Source organism: Pelodiscus sinensis, chromosome 2 (assembly GCF_049634645.1).
Source record: "Pelodiscus sinensis isolate JC-2024 chromosome 2, ASM4963464v1, whole genome shotgun sequence".
NCBI classification, from domain to species: domain Eukaryota; kingdom Metazoa; phylum Chordata; order Testudines; family Trionychidae; genus Pelodiscus; species Pelodiscus sinensis.
The window spans coordinates 91,736,048-91,751,313 of NC_134712.1; the positions used below are offsets into that span (position 1 = coordinate 91,736,048).

General features: G+C 40.0%; 1 long non-coding RNA gene across 2 annotated transcripts in view; it reads right to left on the minus strand.

Moving 5' to 3' along the window:
• LOC106731633 (uncharacterized) overlaps nucleotides 1–10,917 on the minus strand; it is a 187,981-nt gene extending 177,064 nt beyond the window's left edge. For both annotated transcript variants that reach the window (XR_012900974.1, XR_012900973.1), the window contains exon 1: nucleotides 10,531–10,917. This is a non-coding gene — a long non-coding RNA (uncharacterized LOC106731633). The remainder of the gene's footprint in view (nucleotides 1–10,530) is intronic.
• Between the last annotated feature and the right edge of the window lie 4,349 nt (nucleotides 10,918–15,266).

The window sequence follows — 15,266 nt, forward strand, 5'->3', positions numbered from 1 at the left end:
GAGAAACTGGGAAAAAGCAGAAACTATTGGGTTGGTTTAGGAGTGGAAAGGGTCCAGTGGCAGCAAGGGCTGTTGGAGCCCGCTAGCAGCCTCCAGCCAGGGCAGCAGCAAAAGGGCTGGAGGGGACTGTAAGTAGTAAAGGTGCCCCTGGAGCTGGCAGCACTGAGGGTCGAGGGCTAGGAACTGTGGCAGGTAACCTTCCCTGGTCCTGCAAATTTCCTGATTTAGGACTGACCAGGTCCCCAAGGGTGACGGACAAGGGAGTACCAACCTATATACAGGTTGAACCTTTGTAGTCAGGTATTCTTTCGGCTGGCAACAATCCATGGTCCAGCATGATTTTAGCTAACTTGATATCCACCTATATGGGGTGGCCAAGTCTCCTATAAAGTTTGTTTACAGTCACAAGCCCTGGCTCTTCATGTTCTGTGCTCTTATGTAGCTCTAATTTACCCCTAAATATCTTCTAAGAGCCCAGTAAGCATGGGTAATGGTAATGCTGCTAGATAATACTGACCTCCCATGGTTCGACAAATTCTCTGGTTTGACACTGGTCAGGTCCCGAGAGTGTGCCGGACTAGAGATGTTCAACTCGTTACTATAATTATAAGCTGGATTTATTCTTCTGTGAATGTAGACCCTTCACCTGACAGGGTGCATTTAGGTTTGTGTAGACATCTGCACAGAACATTTAACAGAACATACATAAATGAAGGCAGCTACACTGTGGGCTGGGGTTCTACAGCAGTTTAATCTGACTGGGTTTATGTTTGTATTTACAGTGACTGTCTGGGTTGCTTGTGGGAATAAATAAATAGCTGGATCTGGGATAAAAATAATGTACATTTCTTACAGGTACGGTCATGTTGCATTGTGGGGCTCAGGGAAGGCACTGGGAGGCCCGGGGCAGGGTTTTGGGGTGTGGAGGGTTGCAGGAATCAAAGCAGAGAACTGGTGGAGGAGAGCAGAGAGAGGCTCAGGGCTGGGAAAGTCCTAGTCAGTTATCCTGCCACACACTAATGATGTTCCTGGCTGAATGGGAGCCATGGCTGTGAAGGTGGCGCCTATAGGCAAGGCAGCATGCAGAGACCCTCTGCTGCTCCCTTCCCTCCCAGAGGCTACATGTCACAGAACCGGCACATGCCTGTACTGCATCCAGCCAGCACTGGCACAGTAAGACAGGCTATGAGCCCCACAGGCTATCAGCCAGGAACACGTGCTCACCTCCACCTGCAGCGCTCGCAGATGGCCCCTTTCTTACTAGTACGGTGTTTTCACCTTTGAGCTGGATTTTTTTTTAGCTGGATTTTTTTTAATGTAATCAGGTGAACAAAAACGTCAATCTTCTTCTCTTCACCAAAAGAAGAATCTGTGCAATGTTATGCTATGCAGGAGGTCAGACTAAACCACACATAATGACCCTCTGCCAGCACAGAAGTCTCTGAAAATGTGCAGCATTAAAAGAGATCAGCACCATAGGGACACACAGATGAGACACAACCTGCTAAATTTCCTATGCACATCTCTCAAGTGCTTATGATTTTCTTTATGCATATTTCAGTCCAGAAAATAGTGACATTAGGGATGTATATGAATTTGGAGAGACAGCAAAACATCCCACTGTTCCAAAGAAACATCAGGTCATGTATATATCTATAACCAGCATCCACTGTAATGACTCCCAAAGAGCCTACAGCCTGTGAATATGTGTACAAAATATTTCATGAAACTAAGCTAAATCTCAATGAGAAGATTCTGGATCCAACTGATCAAGACCTAGAAGATTCCAACAATACATTTGCCCACCACGCTTATAATTATTTTCTCACCTCAAGTTCAAACACAATAGGCTGTGTTTAGACAGGCAAGTTTTTCCCCGCAGTTGCTTTTGTGGAAAAACTTGCCAGCTGTCTACACTGGCCGCTTGAATTTCCGCAAGAACACTGACTTCCTACTGTCTGAAATCAGTGCTTCTTGCGGAAATACTAAGCTTTTCCTGTTCGGGCAAAAGTCCTTTTACGCAAAAGCTTTTGCACAAAAGGGCCAGTGTAAACAGCTCAGATTTGTTTTGCGCAAAAAAGCCCCGATGGCGAAAAAGTGCTTTTGTGGAAAAGCATCCGTGCCAATCTAGACGCTCTTTTCCGCAAATGCTTTTAACGGAAAACTGTTCCGTTAAAAGCATTTGCAGAAAATCATGCCAGTCTAGACGTAGCCAATAAAGTATAGCACATTGTTTTAATTACAGAAAGGTCTGACAAGGGATATTAACGTAAAAATTCATAATTACATCTGAAACAAAATCAATCTTTTCTGTACCTTGTTATTACAAAAGTCTACAAGCATTGCATTTTCTTCTTCATTTGATATGCAGCAATTTGCAGTTTAAACGAGGAGTGAAAATTTTTTTTCAAAGGAGGAGGGAACAGTAAGAATTTGGTAAGTGATCATGAACTGCACTTTTCTACTATAATAATAGACCAGAGTTGATGACTCAATTCCCACGACTTGAACTTGAGTCCAACTTAAGTCGCCTAGGTGACTCGACTTGAGACTTGCTAATTTTGTTAAATCGACTTGGTGAAAAAATTGTCCGAAAATGCTTATATTGATGGCTTGTACAAAAGTGACTTGATATTTTTTAAATTAAGACTTGAGACTCGACTTGGGACTTGACTCAAAAGTGACTTTAGGGACTTGAGACTTGACATGTAGTGACTTGAGACTCGACTTGGCCTTGACAATGACAACTTGAAGACAATACTGTAATAGGCGGTAGGGAAGTTATAGGATGGAGTGTGTGTGTAGGATGGAGCACTAGTATTGGGGTGCAGAGACATGCTTACCTCAACGACTGACCACTTTGAGCAATGTGTGGGGCTGCCGCAGGTTGTTGGAACATCAGTGGCCTAGAGGGTCATGACAGGCTGGATCCAAAGGTTTGGCATACTGAATCCAGCTCACAGACCATATTTTACCCACCCTGGTTTAAATCTTTATTTAAATATCTTCTTTTGTGGAACACTTTGCCATCTGAACGTAAGGCCTGATTCTGATCTTGTTTGCATTAATTCCACACAGGTGTAGTTTCACAGTTGTCAATGGATCTCATTTACATCCATGTAAATAAGAACAAAACCAGGCTCAGTTTGTGTAGTTCAGGAAGCATGTGTTTTCCTCTTCAACTCAGGAGGAACATAATGCTTATGGAACATCAGTCTCTTGTGTACTGAAAGACATGCCAGAATGGGACCCTAAACCCATACTCCATTGCCCAGACCTTGTAGTTATATACCACTTTTTCCACAAGCTGCCTCTTTGCATTAAAATTTCTCTACACAGGCAGATAGGAAACCAAGCTCTTAAGTTCATTCCCAACAGGATTGTTAGCCGGGCTGCAGTCAGAATTTTCTTAAAGAGGAAACCCAGGACCCCCTTACCCCTCACCAACCCTGCTCCCAGCTCTCTTCCCTGCACTCTCCCCCGTATCCAGCTCCATACACTCCTCAGCACTGCCCCTGCATCTGGATCCATGCTCTCCCTCTTCCACTCCATATGCCAAGTCCTGAGCTTTCACATACTACCCATGCACCCCAACTTGTGCCCTCCCTCTTCCTTCCTGCTGCCCCACAGTCCCCCCCCCCCCCGCACACACAACCTCACTGCCAGCTCTGAGCTCCCTTGCATTGCACACAATCTCATGGCAGGGACACCACACAGCCAAACTCATACCAAGAGGGAGTCAGGCTGAAGAGCACCCCCACCATTGCCACTACCAGGCATTTCTAGGAGTCTCGGCTTCCATTCTCCTCCCTTGTCTCCAATTCCATTTCTCCCACCGTCAAGGGAACTGGATATTCCCAGTACCCTTTGCTCTGCTTCTCATTGTGGATAGTTAGAAGAACCTGGCACATGGAGCCAAGCATGGGGACCCACTCCAATTTGGCCTGACCGCCCCTCCAAGTTTGAATTGGCTGGGCCAGATTACTAACTCTAGTCAGGAGCCAAGCATGGGGAGGTTAAGGGGGAGCCAGACCCTCAGTCCCCTAACCACCACCACCACTCCTGCTTTGTTGTATCCTTGCTTGACAAGCATCTTTTAAAACTAGAAAACATACTTTATTTTAATTCACTTAATAAAATATTCCAACATAAAATGGAAATAGTCATTTTCTGAAATGGAAGAGATTTAATCTCTCTCCTGAAGGTATTTGTAGGACCCCCCTTTGCTGTGGTATCTTAAGACCTTTGTGAGGTAGGGAAGTATTATTAGCACCATATTACAGTTGGAGAACAGAGATACAGAGTCTAAGAACCATATTTTAAATTATATTTATGTAGATAAAGATGCAGAAAGGTGCCCATTTGGATCTTCAATCAGCTAAGTGACCAATGAGAGAGAGAAGGTATGTGAGATAATTTACTGGCTTAACTTCTGACCTAATGTCCTGGGACCACATGGCTACAACCACACTGTAACGAACAGTCAGTAAGAGTTAGACATTGACTCACTTTAATACTTTTGTAAATTCCACTGGTCACCTCTCTCCATCTTAGGTACCTAAATATCTTGCAAAAACTGGACCTTTTAGTCACATGCCCAAAGTCAGAAGGTTTGTAGCAGAGCAGTAAAGAATTGTGGGGCTCCTAGGGCCTGAGCTAGTACCTCAACACTGACCCCCTCTCTCTAACATAGGGAAATTTAAATTTAAAACAATATGAATGAGGGGGGAAATAAACGTCAAGAAAAAGGCTATAAAGTGCATATAAGAACTAAGTTCCTGGCAATGAGAACTATTAGATTTGGAATATAGTTTTTCAAGGGAAGTGGTAACATACAAAATTAGATTGAAAGTATATGAATGAATAGTTGTGCTACCTACCATATGGAAGGGAATGGACTTGAAAGCATGTGTAGATGAAGGTACTGTATCTCCAGTGACTGGTGGGGCTTACTTTAAGAAGATCAAGGCAAGTTCAATGCTAAAAAAAGTCAAATTTTCTTTTGTTTTACCCACAATATTGAGAAAATTTACCATTACTTCAATCACAGCTATATTGGTAGATATTTTTCAAGAAGCCAACAAGTGAAGAAAAGGTGTGCATTTGTACCTTCTATTATGAGGGCAAATTGTGAGGCAATGGAATGGATGCAGTATGAAGAAGAGCACATCTAAAACAGCCGTCACCTAACCAGCATAGACGGCTCTTAGAAGATGTACTGATCACACCATTTACATGTGAAATACCATATACTCCTGAATCAACAGGTCACATGTTCACCACCCTGCAAATGTTAGGCCAGCAGCCTGATGATGTGAGTACGGCATGGATAAGGATTAGCGTGACAATGTGGCTAGCTCTGGTGCCTTACATAAAAGATTATGCCGATAATGACATTGTTGAATAAATGTTTTCAGTCCCACCTGTTAAATTTAATTTTCATTGGATTACAAAAGACTAATGTCTTTCTTTTATTTAAGCAAATCATTTCTATGTTAAAGAATAATTTTCAAAAAGGTTGATTTTCAAAAAGGTTGATTTAAAATGGTTCTCTCCCACATGTACCTACATAATTTTTTCTAGGTTTGTCATATTTGTCTAGGTTGTGTTCATGGAAGAAAAGGGGCTTTTTTAATGATACCCAACTTGATTCACTTCCTACAGAATTGCATTATCAAAATTTCCATCAGCTGCAGCATTTGAGGGTAGCAAGTCTCCCGACAACCCAAAGAGCATGACAGTATTGAAATTATCTTGTAGCTTTCACAAACCAGTTATCTCCTTTATAACTAACTTTCCCAAGGAATGGGATTTTACCACATTATGCTCTCAGATTCAGTACTGCTTTTAACCAAAGGAATTTTGTTATACACTCAATATTTTGCATCCATATTTCTTGTTCTAGAAAGCAGACATGCAGTACTTTAGAAAAAGACCAGAGAAGAATGGGCACCTTTCACTTCTGTGCTGCCTTCTGCTTTTTGCTTCTATCTGTCTGCTGCATCTACAATATGGGACTATGCTGATTTAGGTTCTGTAGTACAGACCTAGTCTTTGGGATTTGCTCAACCCTTAGGTCTAAATAGCCTGAAGATAATGGAGGTCAGGTCACGAGGTAATGCCCACTCTTGGGCAGAGGCTTCTGGAGGTGAGGTATTGATTGAGGAACTATATTTTGGGAATGGGTACAGTGGCTTTCCTCAACTGTTTTCAATGGAAGATTTACCTTATCATGCCTCTGGGCAATAAAGACTGCTGCAGGATGTGACTGTATTTTCATTTTCTTTTTTAAATGAAATCTTGGAATTGGCACCTTCTCCCCCCCTTGTGGCATGTATTTAAATAACTTATTCTGAATAGTTTTCAACACCTTTAGCTTATTGCTAGAATGCTGCATGTTCCCCAGAATCTCTACTAATTTCCCATTCCTATAAGGGAAGATAAGCGTACAATACTTTGCCTGAAAAAACGAATCACTTGAGGCTCCGAAATTCTACATGTTTTTGCTAACATATATACACACACACACATACACACACATTTTCTAGGGGCATTTCAAACAATTTAAGACCATATTTATCCACTCATAACAAATGACTTTTTATTCTTCAAAGATTTTGATTCTCTCTTCTGAGAAGAAAAAACAGCTATAGGAATTCCCATTTGCCAGTGTTAAGGACAAGCTGACCCTTTTGAAAGGGAATGTCCTCTTTGTAGAGCAGCATCACATCTACACACAACTACCTTTCTAGCATTTGCACACATACACACACTGCTAACCCCTTGGTTTCCAAGTAACTATTTCCTAGGGTAGGCCTTTGGTGGAGTATAACTAATAGTATAAAGAAAAGCAGGCCTGATCTTTCAAAACAGCAACACATCAGGTGTCAGTTAACGCAGTTAGCACATTCTTGACCAGAGAGGAGGATACAAGAATACTAGTCTTTTCAAGTGACTATGTGAAACACATTGTTAAGAGATGGCACAAAAATGCATATGCCTCTCGTAAGACAAGGAAGAAATATTAAGACCATCAATGAGGATGTTTTGTTCTAACTAGCAGGCACAAGGATAAACCTACCTCTAGAGCAGGCTTTGGGTCGGGGGCTGCTGACCTACAAAAAATTCCCCCTCACATACCAGAGCTTAAGGTGGACACAGGCTACAGATTGTGTGTTCCAGGCCTAAGGTGGAACAGGGGGGCTAGAGTGCCAGCACAGGCTCCCCAAGGCTGGCCACCCCATCCTGGGGTCCCACCCCTGATCTAGAGTGTAATATGACTTCTGATAAATATAAGTTGCGTATGTTGGGACATCCTTATATCAACTGAGGGGGCAGGACACTTACAACTGAGCCTTCACCGTGTTGTGGATATATCTGTGTTAGTGTACCTGTAGCCACTGAGCCAAGGCATTAGTAAAATGTGTCAATGATAAAACTGTTCAAGTGCCTTCACCACCACACCAAGCTTGTAGTCTCTCTCTGGGTAACAGAGAGGTCTGCTAAGTCAGCAGGCTGCATCCTCTGTGCAGCTAATGCCAGAGCTCCAAGAATCACACTTAGATGCCTTAACACACCACAACACTACCACCATATAGGGCTAGGAGAGCAACTTCTTCCTAACAAGTTTCTGTGCCTAACCAGAACCCCCACCCCTCACTATTAATAAACCATTTTAACACTTTCATTTCTCAACTAGATGTGCCTCATATCCACCTACCCACCTCCTGTATATCTTAACATATGAAAGATGGTGTCTCTCTAGGGGGGAGAGTGAATAGTAGATGTAGTCTCAGTTGTCCAGATCTGCAGGGCTAAATCATGCACAGGGAGGAGAATTAGGTTTGCTAATCATCCAGGATAGGCCTGGAGTCTCCAGGAATTAGAGATTGATGTTCAATTAAATATTATGGCATGTGATGACAACTCCAGGGATATGTCCAACCAATACTGGCAACTCTAATTGGTAACTTCTGTTATCAGCTATGCTATGGATTTAGTCATGTTCATAGCCTACGACAGCTACCTCTTTCATAAGGAGCAAACCTTTTTATAAGGGCTTCATGTGTTCCCCATTTATGGACCTTCAATAATAAAAGCCTTTTCCATTTTTTCCCTCCTTAATGATGGGGGAAAGTGGTCCAGACTTGTTATAAACAGCATAAAGACTATGTCAATGGGGACCATGTGACTCTGAGTAACTGAGACCAGATATGTATTTTTCCCTATTTCAAGAAGGTTCAGGCTACATTTTTTGTGGCACATACATGAGAGATTTTTTTATTTGGCTAGCTAGTAAGTATTTTCAAGTATATAAAGAAATAAAGAGTATTTTGTATCACTATCTGAAGATAAAATTGTCATAGTTGGGGAAACCAGGTTTTAAAGAGAAAAATAAATTATCTTTGAGAGGAAGCAAAAGTACAACAGTCTGTGTAATCTATTAAAAAAACAATTGATCTTTGTAACAAATGTACAACAGCATACATCACATTTTTACTAACTTCATAAAATGCAGTGCATAATTTATTAGAAACTAATTTAGTTGTGAATATAAATTTTCTGGCAGTAGGGAAAAAAATCTCTATTATGCATATTTTGCATCTTAACTTTTCCTCCTTTCCTTGCTAAAATGTGCTACTATGGCACTTTCTTACATTAACTTCTGACTGTATAAATTATAAACCAGCAGGGACCATTAAGCAAGTCTCACTAGACATATGCTTGTGATACTTATAGATAAGGACATTTTATTTATAACCCAATAAGATATTGTATTAAAATTTTACAGTTTTCTTTTAGGGGTTGCTCGCTCTCTCTTGTTCCTTTTCTAGTTTTCACACACAGCTCTGAAGATTTCAAAATAAAGGCCTACATAATATTGTCTCTGTAGTAGGAAGCAGTAGTCTATTCTGAAGAAAGCTAAATAATGTGAAGTACAACTTTTTAAATTAACAATTCCGGACCATTGTTTTGAGAGGCCAGTGTATTAAAACAAATATCCAATGGAAGGATTCTCTCTTTCCCCTCCCCCCCCCCCCCCCCCACAAAAAAAAAGTACTATCAGCCAAAACATTCCTCATTTTCTTCTTGTGTCTCATTGCTAGGGAAAGAAACAACTATCTCTTTATTATTTAAATGACTCAATTTTCCTAACTGATTAAATGTGAATCCATTTTTATTGCAACTGCTTTTTTTCTATGTTAGAATATCCACATGAAACTGGGATTTGAAGTCATACTTAATTTCTCTAAATCTCTAGAGGTTCAGGTGACCACAAAAGTGAAGAAAGAGGAAGAGACAAAATATTCAGTACCCATTCCTTCCCTCTTCAAAGCCTTTAGAGTGACTAGCTCCAAACCAATCCACACTGTTTAGAATCCAAACCCAGATTCTTATATTGCAGCTCAAGTCCCAGTCTAATTTGTTAAAACCACTGCATTTAATAGTAGAAATGTTACTTCAGGGTTAAGTGTAAATATGAAGTAACTGAAGAGATTAAGATTGTCATCTAGAAACACTTTACTTTTGCCTGTCAATAAAAGTGGTATCTATTTGAATTTCTCTCTTCTTTTCTCACTGCTTTCCTTTGAAAAAAGTTACAAAACTGAAAAAAGTGAAAATAAGTTGGACACTAACTTTTCCAAAGTGGAAGAAGTTTGGAAGAGAATAAAGTAAAAGACCCCTTAAAACATTGTTCATTCTCTTACAACCATGAGAGAGAGAAAAAGAAGAAAACAGAAAAAACAAAAACCAATACGTTTTCAAAATGTCATTAAAAGAAGGCATTATTTTTTAATTTGAAACTGAAATAAATGTTTGTTTTGTCAATAAAATTTTGAAACAAAAGTCTTGTAAAAACATTCAAAAAAGACATTTGTCAGCAAGGGAAAAATATTAAAATACAAAATATTGAGCAACTCTCTGCAATTCCTCTATGATAAGCATGCTTGAGAAACTTAGGTTTCATTCTCATTGTGAGTGGCAGCAAGTAGACCTTATTTTCATACAGAAACTTGACCACAATGTTTTATAGAGGATTCTTTCTTGAGCTTTAAAGTAAAAATTCGTTTTTCCCATGCTAACATACTTGGGTCCATTGTTTGGTAATTTTCCAAGTATGGTCAATTATATAATACAAGTTATGACTATCTCTTCCTTTATTTTTACTCCTATGCCTTTACTTGCAGTATCCACTTATAAACCTGTGAACTTAGAACTTTATAGAAAAGTGTATTGTGAACCTCAGTCATTTCCCCCCCCAGTTTCCTCAGTCAGTTTGCGCTGCTTATACTCTATATTGAAGAGGGGAAAAAAGCGTTATTTTCCTTTTTCTGCTATGATCTATAAACAGTACAGTAAAAGATTCAACAGCCATTTATCAAAATTAAATGCATAAAATATTCAAGGTAGAAAAAAGCCCCAGAGTGCAAAAATAACTATAAAAGCAAAACAAAGGTAAATTTTTGTATCTTAATGGAAACTCAGCAACCCTAATACTCCATTCTCTTTGCAAACTCCAAACAGTACCTTTTTTCCAGTTGTTATGTGAACTTTGTAGACATTACTTCTCAGTTTGCTCAAAAATATTGATCCATTTCAAATCAGAGCTGGATGTAGTGTTGCAACGATCAGGGATTAGGCCCTGTAGCAGTCTCCTGATGACCTACAAAGAACAGCTGGTCTTCAGCAGGCTACTTGATTGACTGGTCCCACCTGACTGATCAGGAAGGGCAGCTGGCTGGTGTTCAGCCCAGCAGCAGCAGTAGCTCTCTGACAGCTCAATGTGTTCCCTTCCCCATCTGTAATCCTCCTTATTCCTGCTTCTCCAGCCTTACTTTTGTCCTCTTCTTGGCTTTTTTCCCCAGCCTTGCTCCCTCACATTCCATTCCTGTTTTGGGCTCTCTCACACTCATACTTGATTCTGGTCCTTAGCATGGTTATTGGTTCTCAATTCTATCTTGGAACCTTGGCTTGGTTATTGGCTCCTGGTCCTAGTTTTTACTACTGGCATAGTTATTGGTTCCTGATTCTAAACCTGCTCCTGGGATTAGATTGGTTTCCCAGCATCAGCTCTATCACTAGGCCTGACTGTTCATACCCAAGCTTCTAACATACAAGTCACTGTGCAAATGAGCACAGGTTCTTTTACCTGAATGTGATTTTGCTCTTATTCTATGAGCTTTATTAATTTCCTTCAGATTTTTCATGAAAGTGCCAATAGAATCTCATTTTCTATTCATTTGGGTTTTCACAAATTTACAGTATAACTTAAGCAGTGAACTACATGAATGATCTTACCCCAGGAGAGCTCTGCAAAAAATCATGTGTTCTCTTTAAGCAAGATGAAATTTAATCTCCAGATGAAATTTTTCTTACCATAAATTGACACCCACTTGAAGGATAATTAAAGCAATGTTTAGCGTTGTATGACTTGGGACAAGTGAAAATGAAAGTACCAAGCTCTGTGTCTACAGCTTCACACAATTTCATTCACGGGCTGGATGATGGGGTAGATAGCACCTTCAGCAAGTTTGCAGATGACACTAAGATGGAGGAGATATAGATAAGCTTGTGGGTAAGGATAGGAGTTAGAGTGACCTAGATAAATTGGAGGATTGGGATAAGTGAAATCTGATAAGTTTCAACAGGTTCAGAGTTCTGCACTTAGGACAGAAGAATTTCATGCACTGCTACAGGCTGGGGGCCAACTGGCTAAGCAGCAGTTCTGATGATTACAGTAGATGAGAAGCTGGATATGAGTCAGTGTGCTCTTGTTGCCAAGAAGGCTAACAGATATTGGTAGGAGTATTGCCAGCAGAATGAGGAAAATTTTTATCCTCTTCAATTTGGCACTAGTGAGGCCACATCTGGAGAACTGCATCTAGTTTTTGACTCCCTGCTATAGAACAATGAGGGTAGCAGCTTTCAACTACCTAAAGAGGGGGCTCCACAGATAGAGCTAAGGTATTTTCAGTGATGGTCAATGACAGAATAAGAACCCGTGGTCTCAAGTTGCAGTAAGGATGGTCTAAGTTGGAAAGTAGAAAAAACTATTTCACTAGGAAGGTAGTGAAGCACCGGAATGGGTCGCCTAGAGAGGCAGTAGAATCTCCATCCTCAGAGGCTTTTAAAGACCTGTTAAGACAAAGCACTGTATGGGCTTATTTAGTTGGGGTTTATAGTGCATTATGCTTTCTTGGATTTTGCCATCTCTTTTTGGCACAGTGGACCTTTAAATGTCTCAGATTACCTAGAAGAAACAGTTATCTATTTGGCTACCTGAAAAATAGTGAGGTAGGTAGGTGGCTTTATTTCTGTTGTTAATAACGTGGGCTACGTCTAGACTGGCATGATTTTCCGCAAATGCTTTTAATGGGAGCAGCATAGTATTTCCGCAATAAGCACTGATTTCTCACATGAGATCGTCAGTGCTCTTGCGGAAATTAAAGCGACCAGTGTAGACAGCTGGCAAGTTTTTCTTCAAAAGCAGCTGCTTCTGTGGAAAAACTTGCCAGTCTAGACACAGCCCTGGGTTGTGTCTAGACGGACCAGTTTTTCTGGAAAATCAGCCACTTTTGTGGAAAAGCTTGCCAGCTGTCTACACTGGCCGCTTGAATTTCTGCAAAATCACTGACTTCCTACTGTAAGAAATCAGTGCTTTTTGCGGAAATACTATGCTGCTCCCATTCGGGCAAAAGTCTTTTTCCGAAAGACTTTTGCTCAAAAGGGCCAGGGTAGACAGCAGAGATTTCTTTTCCGCAAAAAAGCCCCGATCACGAAAATGGCGATCAGGGCTTTTTTGCGCAAAAGCGTGTCTAGATTGGCCACGGACACTTTTCCGTAAAAAGTGCTTTTGCGGAAAAGCATCCTGCCAATCTAGACGCTCTTTTCCGAAAATGCTTTTAACGGAAAACTTTTCCGTTAAAAACATTTGTGGAAAATCATGCCAGTCTAGACGTAGCCATGGAGTTTAAACGGCTGGATTCTCTAATCCACTGAGGCCGTTCTCCAAAAGTGATGGAAAGGCTTCAAACAAGCTGAAAAAGGCCAGCCAGCTGTCCCCCTCCACATTTGGTAAAAGGAGGGGCACATCTATTATGAAAAAATAGACCTAGTTAAGAAATGTCAGCAATACATCCTCCCCCCCTTCCAAAAATCAGAAATTATCTATTTTGACACAATTTCCACTTAAATAAAAAAGTGTCATAACATCTTTCAAACTACTCAGAATGGCACAAAAAGGTCAAAAAACATATTTCAAAGTGATTGAAACAATGCTTTACCTGATCTTCTTTTATTGGTGGTTTTCCAGATTTCCAAAATATTGAGTGGTGGGCTTTTTTTTTTTAACTTTTATGGTGATTGAGCACATATTTCCAAAATCTCAAAGATTCTCATGGATGGGAGAACTGTTCCCCAACCATTAAGGAGAAGAATAGAAAAAGAGCCAGGGTTTTTATGTCAGTGGAATAAATTCAAGATTTTCCTTTGCAGCCCTAATATGCACCAAGGGTGGATAGTTCTGAATCATGAAACCATAACTAGTCCCAACCTCCATGTAAGCCAGAGCAGATAGGACCTGCTCCAAGAATTTCAACTCATAGGCTGGAAGAACATAAAACGCCATTATGATTCTATGTATATATAATTTATAAAATGTTAACAGGACCAGAATCTGTATAGATAGTTAGACGTCCATAAAAGAAGAGGTAGATGGTTATCGGACAATTTTCTAAGAAAACTATTGATGGGATGATAAATGATTAAGTGTGTATTCTATTAATTACTTAACCTTTTTAAAGCTAGAAAACTTGAATCTTATCATGAAGTTTGATTGAAAAACAAAGATTATATCAAACAAATGGAAGGGACCTGTTACTCCAGGAACACAGACTCCCCTGGAAGAGATGTCTGGTTTTAAACTGATATTAGACATGGCATTAGCTAAATTATGCCCTCCAGTACCCCAGTAAAAATGGAACCAACTCTCGAGCTATATTTGTAGACAATTATAATTTAGAGATGTTCCCTCATAAGGGACAATATTATGAACATAGGGATTTGGAGATGTGCCCTGAAAGCAGGACTTGGGAACATGACATGGGCTTGTGCAGCAGTCCACCAGAGATGCTCTGCAGTTTGTTTTATTAAACTTTGTCATTCACAGATTTGTTCTTTAATTAACCCCAAGACTGTTACACTACAACTGTGTTTCTGGCAATCCACACAAATAGCAAAAAAGGCAAAAATTATCTTGTCAGTGTTCTCACCATAGTTTTGGTGGCTCAGAAGTGTACCACTTACCTGGTGTTGGATCGTAGCATAGTTGCTTCTATTTTTTGTTAATTTGAAAAATGTAGTTCTGTGATATGGCTTTTCAAATGGGTATCCATATGACAGAACAGTGGAATACTAGAATCTTCTATATAGCTCCTTCCTCTTCAGTAACTTCAACTTCCATAAAAATGAAAATAGAATTAAAGTTTAATTAAAATGGTAAGAGACAAACTATGTACTTTATGCATAAATGATGAAAACCACCCGAAAAGGGTAAAACAGGCATTAGAACAGTGCATAAAAACTTGTCGACACTTCTATTTCTTAGATATTTCAGTACATAACCACATTTCATTTCAAATGCCTTCCCTACTGGTTTATTAAGAAGCATGCCCTTGATCACATATAATTTCATTTTGTTTTTACAAAAAAGAAGTTTTCCCTTAAAAGGTCAAGCACGCAAGTAAGATGTAAGCTGCAAAAAATTATGGGTAATGTGAAATCTGAATAATAAATGTGTCCATTGTTTAAAGTAAGGAATTTCACATTGCTTTTTTGAATAGACTAAACTTAGATTTTAGAGTGCTGGATTTTTTTGTTCATGTTTTGTAACTCTATAATTGACAACAGAGCTGAGTCAAGTTTTTTGTACTGTTATGATGAAGGAGGTTCATTAAAGTTGGTAAGCTTAATAGATCCTTCTTTCAAGATAATTCTAAGAAGCAGTTAAGCTTCTTTTAGAAGCAAATAGCTGAAACAATAGGATCCACCCCTCACACACACACACACACACACACACACACACACACACACACACACACACACACCAAAAAAACCCAAAAACCACAACAGACCACCTTCAAGTCTGGGTAGAAGCTGAGCTATGTGGGGAAGGGGTTTAACTGAAAACTACATGCAAATGTAATAGAGTGAATATTCTTTGGTGGAGGGCGCGTGTATCTGAGCAGAAGGAGCTAGGAACAGCA